Genomic DNA, 12,177 nt, shown 5'->3' on the forward strand with positions numbered 1-12,177 from the left:
ACAACACATAAAATGTCTACTTCCACCAACAGACACATATTTTTAGCCGTGATATTAAAACTAAGCACATATTTAACGGCTCAGCAACTGCACAGGAGTCATGTTGCTAGGCAACGCCCTAAAGCCTGCTCTGATACACATATGACTGAACCAAAAGAGAGCTGGACATTCATCAAAAATACTTAGTCTTGCTAATTTATACTGCAATTTACACAAAATAGGGCAGCAAAACTGCAGTAAAACACTACATTTTATTAGATGGGTACGGTCTTGATTCCAGTCATAAAAACCATTACAATGAACTTAATGAGAATGTCCAACAATAAAATCAGGAGGCAAATGAGAATCATTAAAACAACATACTATATGATTTTATGATGAGCCATCAGCACCAGCTGGCCCAGACTGGAATGGAACTGGTCCAATCAGTTGTGATGCCCAAATCATAACTACACATGGTGGTCCTTTAAACGCCTGAGGACCGCACATACTGTGCAAAAGAATATGGTTGTGATTTAAACCCTTTATTTTATGCTCTGACCCTGAGGTGCTCATTATGTCCAATCATATCCTCTCCTCACTCAAAAAGCCTCCTCGCTCCACATCTTTAGGTTGAAAGCTCCTCTCCCTCACAGATTTGATTAATTCCAGCCTCTACTGAGTCCCTTTATTAGATTAAAGATGAGATTCATGCTATCCCTCTGCGGCTCCCACCAGGCCTGCGTGTGTGTTCAGCTGGCTTCAGTTAGCTGAGGAGAAAATGAAAAAATCCATCCAACATTTACCAAATCAGAGGATGTGATCTAACCGTCGCTCACAGTGAGATCTGATGTAGAGGCTTGACCGTGATAAAAAGGTCCAACCCCGACCTACAACATCTCATCCGCATTAAAAACTAAACAGGGGTGTTCTACAGCTCAAACATGGTCTTCCAAGACAGCACTGCAGTTCATCTGGCTTTATTCACATGATCCTGACCAAAGAGCAACCCTGAACTTTAAAGAAAACCTGACCAAACGCCTCAAGCCCAGAATCAGAGGATCTAAAACAGACACAACATTTTCACTTCTTTTTATAAAAAGACAGACAACCACATGTGAACAACAACACAAGGTTCACTGATTTCATTTCGCTTCAAAGACAAATATTTTTATATGGGGGCAGGGGCACTGAGAACCAGTCCAACATTTATAGAAAGAAGGAATTAAGAAGACGGACAGGTGTTTTTGAAGTTGGTGGCCAGAAATAACTCTGATGAGTCTGTGGGCCACACCTCACCAAAAAAAATTAGTCAATGAAAACAGCCAGGGAGGATCTCACAAAAAGATGCTATTAGTTGTACTGTAGTGACTAGAGGTCCTGTACTTTAGCTGCCACCAGCTGCTCACTGAAACTCTAATTGTTTAGATGGGTCTTCAGAATAATCACATCCAGTCCTTAGCAATGCTTTATATCATGATGCTTTTATTTTCTGGTTTCCGCCATTGGCAATGTCCAATAACACATGTTTAGAAAGTTAAACAAAAAACAGCCACAAAGTTCCGGGAACAGTCAAAGAATGAGCTCCGCCTGTGTTTACTGCCTCTGGCTTAAATTTTCTGTGGACGGCTTCAGCCTTACTTTATACCCCCTAGTGCCCCCCCTAGAATTTCACACAAATTAAATACATGGCTCCTACATGCATCGTGGGAATTGTAAGATCCAGTGCTTTTGGAGATTGATCCTTACTAGAGTTGATATATCGCAGCCTTTGCTTTAATCTGCCCATATCAAAAACATTTAAGTCTGTCTGATGTGGTTAAGTGTGTATTTTTATGCCAAAAATAGCGGAGATATTGGAAAATGGCGCCTATTTTGAAATTTCAAGTGGCTAATGGGATATTTCAAATGAATGGCCTCAGAGCAATAAACCTGTCAATTCTGGTGGTTGTTTCCACATCTGAAAGATTATTACAGTTATCTGCTGCACCGTTAGGATTTCCTCAGTGACAGCACCACAATCAGCAGCTGGTGGCACATTCAACTCCACTAAAACACAAACTCAACATGTAAACACAATGTTGCAAAAACATTTTTTTTTGTTTTATTTACCCCCAAAAACAATCAAGAAATATTTGTGTTTCTTGACGTTTCTCACTCACTGACTTTATTGACTTTTGCCGTACATAGGCTCAGTACCTCTATGTCTTCTGCCTGTGATGCTAATGCTAAGATTTATTCTTCTATATTGTTTTTGCTGAGCATGTGATCAAGCCATATTGGGACAAACACATTGTTCACCCACAAATCTGCAAGCTGAGCAGCACTGAACAAGTATGTGCCTCCATTGCCCCTGCCCATTGAACGTTAATGCATTAGCACAGGGCTACAGAGATAGCTACTGACTCATAAGAATAAATTAGGTGAATCAGAATCCATAATGAGATACTCAATCCTGTTTTGAAGGTGCTATTTTTAACGCACTGTTTATTTTTTTTATATGTAAAAGAGAATGAATGACTGCACAGTTACAAATATGCCTCCAAACAGCATCTCGATTAATCTTAAGATAAAAGGTGTAAACAGAAAAGATCAACATTTTGAGGCCATTCACTCCTTAATTTAAAATAATGCAACAACCTCAATAAAACACACTAACATATACACACAAATATGATCAAGTAAAAAAGGGATGCATTCATTTGCGCACAATTACATTTAGAGACACCCACACAATCCATTACAACACCCCCATGTCCCCACCCACACCATTCAAATCCAACTAACAGTTTTCCAGCACATTAAACCTTCATTTCAGCCACATTTAGTCTGAGGGCTGTGGAGTTTTATAGCACACTGGACAAGCTCCCTGGTGAGGGGAACAGGCTCTGGAGGGCGCACGTACACACACATACACACACTACACACACATTTACAGATCTCAAGACTCATTTTTCCCATTAGCCCCCTTTACATAAATGTGCATGTATTTACTTCAAATTAGAGCTCGCTGTAGCCCGGAGCTAAACTGCACACATAGTAATGGGGATATCAAAGGGTCAAAGAGCAGGGGGCGGGGGCGGGGGAGGTTGTGGAGATGTGTTGTGTGAATATGTGTGTGTGTGTGTGTGTGTGTACACTTGTACTTGCTACATAGTAAGGACCAAAAAAAGAATTTTATTAACAGAGTGAGGACATTTTGGGAAAGTGAGGACATTTTGGCCGGTCCTCACTTTTTGAGACACCTTAAAATCATTTTGAGGGTTAAGACTTGGTTTTAGAGTTATGGTTAGAATTAGGTTTAGGTCAGGGTTAGGGATAGGCACTCAGTTGTGATGGTTAAGGTTAGGGTAAGGGGCTAGGGAATGCATTATGTCAATGAGTGTCCTCACAAAGATAGAAGTACAAGTATGTGTGTGTGTGTGTGTGTGTGTGTGTGTGTGTGTGTGTGTGTGTGTGTGTGTGTGAAAGACAGGAGAAGAGTGGAAAAGAGTGAGAAAAAGGTGAAGTTTAAGTGAGAAGCTGTAAGTGAGAAGGCAGTGGGACAGGTTGTGTGTCTGTCTATGATTGTGTGTTTCATGGCTCCATTTCTATATAAAACTTCCTGTGTGTGACTTGTCAGAGAGTCCTCCTCTCTTGCCTCATTAAAGCTCAGTTCAGCTGAGTCAGCAAACCTCCTCTCTCCCCTGGCCCACTCCCTGAGGACACTACTGAAGATGAACCCCCTCCCTCCTCCTTCCCCGCCAGCCCCAAGTGTTGTAACAGCCCATGTGGTTGTTATTACAGAACATGGTAATCAGTTCAGCTGCAGTGAGCACTTTAACTGTGTTCCAGGCTCCAAACCCTGAGCCGATCTGATACCGCTGCAAGGTAGAAATAATCACTGCTAATCATCAGTGTTGTAAAACAGTCAGTACAGTCAATGTGACGTGATTGTTAATGCAGACGCCCCCAAACCCAACACACCTCCTAAGATATCACATATTACACTGTGAAACTGAGAAGCTTCAAAGTTTTAATATTCCACAAACCTTTCATCAGTTATTCTGAAACTTTCCACTGATACTTTTCTCTTTAAAACATCAGGAAGTTGCAGCTGTCAGAATATTACATTCCTGTGACATGAAAGTGTAATTAAAGTCGTTTTTGACCACAGGGAGCTCATAAGATTCATATTATCCAATCATTTCAAACCAACACTGTGCTCAGAGCATTTGCATTACATTGTTTTCCACACAGTATAGTTATGTATGTATGAGATAGTTTGCATATACTGCATGTATCTATATGAAAATGAGTACATGGCAAAAAGTAAACTACAATTTCTGTCCTGTGGTTGTGTGCTGCAGGAAATATATTCACAAGCTCCCCTTCTATTCCTGAGATACAGTGTTAAATTATGTTTTTGTAGAACATTATGATGTCACAGTGAAGCTGACCTTTGACCCTTTGGATGTTGTATGTCATCACTTCGTCATTTTAGCCTTCTGGACAATTAATTCTTGAGTTGTGGCCAAAAATCTAATCAGTTCATCCTTGAGTCCAAGTGAGCGTTTGTGCCAAATCTGAAGAAATTCCCTCCAGACGTTACTGAGACATCACGTCTCAGGTCAGGGCTGCACAGAGGTTCAGAGGCATTGAAAACAAAATGTTTGCCAGGAGGAAACTGAAAAGTGACGAATGTTCACAGTGTTACAATCTTCTGCTACCTGCTGAAAAACATTTTCATAAACTTTTGATTCTTTCAACAGTAAACATGAAGCTTTTACAGCTGTCAGGAACAAATATTGTGTCATTTTGCTTTTGGAGAGACAAACAAAACAAAACTAATGAACCACTGATGTGTTTCAATGAAACTGTCAAATGCAATTTATGGCAATTTTTACAAGTCGAGTACAAGGAAAATACTATGACGAGCAGTTACTGGATAATTCTACACCTGCACCTAACCCGTTTTTTGTTGTTTTTTTTACATAAAGAAACCGTATAAGAAAGCGTATAAGCAACTAATACTGTGGCCATGTTGGAATCTCTAAGTATGTCCACCAATAACTGTGTCACCATTAGACAGTTTGTCCGCAAGTAAAAACTGTTGAGGTGATTGTTACAGTAGAATACTACTGATCAGTGTGTATCTAGGACAAAATAAAAAAATATATTAAATAATCAAGTGATATATTGTTGGAAACTTTCAAATATCCACATTAGTATCCACCTCAAAAATAAAATGATTCATGACAAGCCCTGATCAGAGATTCAGATTCCAGCACACAGGCCAGGCTTTGGAACAGCAGTAGCTGGAAGGTTTCAGGAAAAAGATAAAGAGCAGACACGTTGTGAAGTGTAGAACAGGTCAGTGCAGAGTGTTTCACAGCTTATTTTAATTCCTTCAGTTTTAAGTAATTACTTCATGTCACTAAAATATAAAGTCACATTTAAGTTCATTTCCGGGCTCTTGATTGATTTCACAGATGAGCTGAAGAGTTTGACTTTTCACTGCCGTTACTTCGCACCTCAGCTCACCAAAGAACATGATGAACAAAGCTTTCTTACTTCCTTTGGTCACAAGTAACAGATGACATCACATGATAATTCACACATTAGCATCATCAGCTATGGCAAATTCAGGCTGCCTGCAAGTTTAAGAAAAAAGGAATATCTAACAATAGTGACCTTTTGGTGACTAATGTCATGACGAGGTTATTTTCTTTTGTACATGACAACAACATGAATGATAATCAGTTTTAGTTTGTTTCCCCTTTGTTTAATCATGTAGTAGTTGTAGTGTAAACACTGGAGGGCGAAGCTGTGACTGACAGGAGCTCCCTCCGGACTTCATGTTGTTTCTGTTGGATGTTTTGCAGAGTGAATTGTTGTCTGTGAGCGATGAAACAGCCCCGAGTCAAAGCTAATTGCTGAGGTTTGTTGACAAGCACAGCCCTGACCCCGCCACAGGAGAACCGCTGCCACCCATCATTGTCTCTCTCTCTCTCTCTCGCTCTCTCTCACACACACACACACACACACACACACACACGCACGCACGCACAGAGCAAGAAGAAGGTGACACTCAATCAGCAGGGTCGGTCTTCCCTCGGGAAACATGGGTGTTGATTGGTCTGTGAAACTGTGTTAACAACACACTGCAACCTTCCTGCTTATGACTTGTTTTCTTACAGTTGCCCCTGTTTTTTATTTATTTATTTATTGATTGATCGATCAATCAACACACTTTCAGGATATTATAAGCTTAATATCATTGCATAATCTGACCATGATCCCACAGGACAAAGTGATACTGTCAAAGTTTCTCTGACCAACGGACAAAAAGCCTAAAAGGAAAATAAATGCAAGCAGACTTTTGAGTTTGATAAGCTGGGACTGTGATATATATTGATCAATTCATGAATAAATTAGTTTATGATGTACTGTAGCTGTGTGCCAATCTAAATGATCTAATACTCTAAGCATGATAAGACAAATATCTTGGCAACATTTACCTAAACTTGCTATGGCTGTAGGTTATACACACATGCACTGTGCGAAGTGTGTGAGCGAGACAGAATGGCAGTTGGTCATATGTGTGTTTATGTGTGTGTGCAAGACTCCCCTCTCACTTTTTATCAAGTCACACCTCCCCTGCACCCCAGCCAAAGAGAAAAAAAAATTAAAGTAACAATAACTGAAAAGTAAATTACAATGGAAAGTGTGAGTCAGTCCACTTTTCAGCAGTCACTTGCAGCTCATAAATCATCATCATAACTCTGGCTAGAACAATACGCGGGCAGCCGGGCCAGAGAGAGGGAACCGGAGGCCTCTCAGAGGGGAATTAATCCTTGGAGGTGTGTGTGCTAGGGGACACAGTCACTGCTTACGCCACATCAGCAATCACCCGCTCTTATTTCATCACAGTTCCCTCAGCTTTCGCGGTGCGGCTGTCCAAAACCTACACTTTAGACCTGGCTACCAATTCCATAACATAAATCTTTCCAAGCTGCTACATCCATCTATCAACCGTTTGATTTATTCCCTCGTCACATTAAATAACGTCAAGTCATTACAATTTCACACAGAATTATGGTACATCAATAGACTGCATTTTCCCTCATGTCAAACTCCACACTGTGCACGGTTTGTGTTCTTTCGTATGATTCATCGGATCTAAATCACACACATATATATATCAATACAAGTAGACACATTAAATGAAAGAGAGCGGGACTGATTATTTGAACAGAGGAGGAAAAAATGCTCGTCAGACACAGTGGAAATGACAAGACAAGATGAATTGGGGCCACACATGAGTAGTGTGTAATTTTTCCTTTTTCTAAATCGGAAATGAACATTAAGATTTAAAGTAAAGCTGCAACTATGATATTGTAATAATAATAATGCGCCAATATTTTGTAAATTAACTGATTGTTCATATGGGTTATAAAATATCAAAAATAGTGAAAGTGCCAGTCATTATTAAAAGTGGCCGTCTAATCTGTTTGTTTTGCAAAACCTGAAAATATTAATCATAAGTCGCAAAAACTGCTGAACTGATGCCAAACCTCCTACATGACTGATCCATATCATATACTGTTTCTGAGTCAATATGAACAAAATTGTAAGAACAACATTTTATAAAACTATAAAATACTATATAAACAACACTTGGATTATCCACCCTGATGCAAACACAGTAGGTATTCCACCTGCACTGATTGTTTACTTCATCCTGCAGGGGGGCCTTACTCTACGCAAGGGGCCACCGCTCAAAGACACCTGACAGACGCCCTCTGAGAGATATTTGCATTACTTATCATTTGGATCGGATTCCCGTGAAGAAGCATCATAAATGTAGGTTATTTTATCATTGAAAATGTCAGTGTTTAATAATAGAACATTATGGTGATGCAAGTTAATCCTGGAAAAAAAGAAAATTTGTGTTAGTTGTAAAGGAAAAAAAAAAAAACAACCTTTCCCCATGTGCTGCTATAACTCCATCCCACAGGAAATGCTGCAATTTGTGGGGATTTTCCTTGGCTTTGTAGGGAGCCTTGGGCTGGCTTGAGAACCACTGGGATACACAAATGATTTGATTGAAGTTATAGATTTATCTGCCAACAGTAACTGCTTATTTCTTTATTTGATGTTGGTCAACTTCAAATACCAGATCTTTACAGTCTGTTATTATGCAATCTACCATCTGCTTTCATGTGTTTTGATTTAGTTGGTATGGTTTACTGAAGTCAGTCTATACATTTCTAAAATACAGGTTTAGACTCATTTCCATAGTTGACTCTGGTGTTTCCACAATCTACAACACGCAATATTGGAAACTGCGGGATTAAAACAGGAAAATAAAACCCTAATAGATAGAATGTCATCATTATTACCAACACAAATTACCTTCTTGAATTATAATTTGCTTGCAAAAGTGACCCTGATTGTTGAAACCCAAGTCCTGCAAGACCCGACTTGCACTAAACCATGGTCCATGCAAGGCTGTCAGCAAAATGAGGGAAGTAACCACTTCACTTTCGCCTACACAGCTGTGTAATCCAAAACATGTTGTCCCAACTCTCTCCTCTTAGGTCAAGAAACTGCAGCCTCAAACATTTTCCTCGGTTACAAGCTTCAGGAACTGTGGAGAAAGTGCAAAGTTTCATCAGGCCTTTTCCCAAAAGCGACAGCCATCAAAACCCTCAGCATCAGTCGGCTGCGGCCAAAAACCACAGAGTGCAGACAGGCAGTGACCAATGTTTCTCCCAGGTCAGCATACCACACTGTTTATGTGAGGAGTTTAGTTTCAAAATGTCTAGCATTGGGTAAAAAAACTGAAAAAACCAAACAAACTAAAGACACCATTTTTAAAAGATGGTTGGTAACATAAGACTTGAGATCCCAATGTGACAACACTTCTGCAGAAAAGATTCCCCATGTTTTAAGACTGTGAAAGATGAACGTCAGGCAAAAAAAAACACTGAATAATTTAGTGGAGAAACAGGACAACAATGCCCCCATCTGAGGGGTCGCTGAATGGTTTGAAGAGTATGAAAATGATGTGAATCACATGCTATGGCCTTCAAAGTCACCGGATCTAAACCCAACTGGACGCCTATGGGAGAGTTTGGACTTTTCCCGAAGGATGGCGTTCATCCCTCCAGTACAGTCCAGAGCACTGAAGCTGTCCGGCAGCACATGGTGGGCCAACACCTTATTAAACACTTTTCACTGTTATGTGTGTAAAAGGAAAAACCACAGTCTTGTTCTTTTAGGATATTTATTTGCCTTGTTTTCAGGAAATCCTCTCCTTGAGATTTGCACCTCGAGCTGAGACTCTGGAGGATTGGAGGAACGTGACTCTTGACGGGTTCATTGAGTAAAGCAGGAAATTGTTGTATATAACGTCTTTCTTTGGAAGTCAAGAAAGAAGGTGGAGGATTTGAAAGCTGTGGCAAGAGTTACAGTTACATGGTTTTCCGTTCACTGAGGAACAAACACACAAAAAGGCAGCGAGAGCTGTTCATCAAGGAACTCCAGGTTGATTTGTTACCTGAGAGGTTAAATGGAAGTTTTCATCATAAATTCTCCACATATGGAAGTTGGTGGATATCTGTCATGGCAAAGTTGTACAATAAGATACTGGAAAAACTAACAGGGACTCCAGCTCACCTACTTTATCCAAAAGAGTCATTTTAATAGACTCACAAATTTAAGGTGTTGAAGGGGGGTTAGGACATATCTGAAATTTATACACATACATGGCAGGATTTTCCTCTCCATTTACATAGCAGTGGTTCCCAATATGTGGGCCGGGGCCCACTGGTGGGCTGCGAAGGTAATGCACGTGGGCCAACAAATCATTTGCAAAACAGTACAATGACGGTGAAAAGATGTGATTACTATTGTTACTGGGTTGGATGTGGGCCACCAACATTTTTGAGATTTTCAAATAGGCCATGGGTTGGAAAAGGTTGGGAATCACTGATCTATAGTATCCAATGACATTTTAGACTGAAGTGTATTTCCAACATTGTGGCAACAGCTTGGTGAAGGCCCACTTATTGTTTCAACATGACAATGCTGCCATGCACAAAACCAGGTCCATGAAGAAAAGATTTTCCAGGTTTGATATGGAAGAGGTTGACTGGCCTGACTTCATAGTCATATACGATGTATGTGTGAAATAAATGCAGGACAAATGCCTGGGAGCTACAGCAGTGCTGCTCTTACAAAACCATTTCTGTCCAAAATTGTAAATTCAGATGGAACCAGAACTGGCATCTGAGTCAACTTTTCTCTAAAGCTTCACTCTGCATCTATCTCTCTAACTCGTGCATTTAGGCTTATCCTGTCCCATTTCTACAGTCTGACAACACAATGAAATCTTAGAACAGTGCATGCAGTGAGTTCTTGCTACAGCGCTCTGTAGTTGTCTTGTCACTTTGTTCCCTCACAGTCACCACATACCACACACCCGTATCTGCAAGCTACAGACAGACAAATGTAAGACTTCTTGGACCTTTTCATGTTTTGGGGAATTTTATTTAAGACAATTTTGACAGCCACAATTAAGCCACAGAAGCAGATTATTGTGGGACGTTAATATCTACCATCAAATTTCAATATGATCCATATACTATACAAATTTAACCCAAATATGGCAAAGGTGTCGAACTTGTCTTGTTTACCAGCTCTTCATGCTGCTGAAGCCTGCATAAAGTTCAACATGTCCAATCGTTTAAAAGTTTCTCTGACTTTCTAATCTGATTTGACTCCCTTCTGCATCCTGCATTCCATGAGCCTTAATGGAAAAGTGTTATTCTGAGCAGCAGAAGCCAAAGGGGCGTCGGTTTTGGATGTGTGACAGATGTGGCTAAGATTAGCTGAGGCTGGCAGACGAGTAGCGCAACCCCAAACTCCCACAGAGACTGTTGAGAGAGTTAGCGAAGGCAGAACACACAGTGACATTGACCTCATTGAGTTCAGACAAAGACACACACTCACAGAGGAAGACAACGACGAAGGACTAGACATACCAAATACAGGGGAATGAGACGTGACATTGTCCAGGTGTGAGCTCACTTTCCCTACACACGCTATCAAACATCCGAACACTCAACCTCCCTCCATTCACTCAAAACACACAACAATCATGTCTGAGCAAACACAGCTTTATGATTATATTGTAATGGAGTTGAGGACGATCCATAGCAGCGCTGAACATTTCCACTCAACATAATGACCTGCTATCCATTTCACTTTAATCCACACAATAGAAAACATATGGGGGGGGGGGGGGTCTGAGTTGAGGCCAAACTGACAAAATGAAAAGGGTAATCAGACGGAGAGGGGGGAGGGGGAGTGAGGGTTTGTGAGGGTTTGAGGCACTGAAGGTGATTAATTCTCTAAAATGGGAGGAGTGCTGAGTTGTGAATGTTATTCCCTGAAAGATGTTGCTCTTGTTGCACCACTTTTTACTTGAACTTTTACTGGTGAAATTCTTCTGAACTTTGGCTCCGAGCCTGAGACGAGCACGTCACAGACATGGAGAGTCCAGAAGAAACGACTGACGCAAAAAGTGGTTGTGATTATGTTTTTTCTGCATATTTGATTTTTTTTTTTTTTTTTTTTAAACTTACACACCTGTATTTTAAGGGTATTTGTATTTCATTATCTTTGTTAGATTTTTCATCATAGATTCAGCTAATCTCCTGCTGGCACTTGTTTCATTATTAGCATACAGACATAAGTGGTTAAGAGGGATATTGTCTCATCTAACTCAAGGCAAGAAAGTAAATAAGTTTTAGTACAAGTCCATTGTCTACCATATTTGAATCACTTAAGTACAATTATTACCTTTTCATTGAGACCAAAAATGTATTCAGTTGCTAATTAAGTCACATTTACCTTAGAGAATGATCTGCGTAAATGTTAGAGACACAAAAGACGATAATTGCTGTTCAAACTCCTAATTAGTTTTTTTATGTTAAAAAACTGTCTCCAGCACGAACACCGAATAAAACCAATAAAAGGTTACTCGAGTGGCTCCAGCTGAGGAGTTTTGTTCCACACTTTCCATTTCTCTGTTTTCACCTCACCTTTCATTGTTAAATCTGAAAAGCCTTGTTTTCGGGTTCGCCCCACCTGCTCGTTCACTTAGCAGCGACGGCTAAACTGACGATAGCTTCACGATACTGGGGCGTT

The 12,177-nt window shown here is 40.2% G+C and overlaps 1 protein-coding gene across 13 annotated transcripts in view; it reads right to left on the reverse strand.

Annotated features, from left to right (window-relative positions):
* Positions 1-12,177, reverse strand: part of LOC139629195 (partitioning defective 3 homolog) — a 237,741-nt gene that overhangs the window by 150,871 nt on the left and 74,693 nt on the right. The gene's annotated exons all lie outside the window — the stretch shown is intronic.

The sequence above is a fragment of the Trachinotus anak genome, unplaced genomic scaffold (assembly GCF_046630095.1).
Source record: "Trachinotus anak isolate AG129_WGS33_773 ecotype Australia unplaced genomic scaffold, CSIRO_AGI_Tana_v1 ptg000012l, whole genome shotgun sequence".
Lineage (NCBI taxonomy): Eukaryota > Metazoa > Chordata > Actinopteri > Carangiformes > Carangidae > Trachinotus > Trachinotus anak.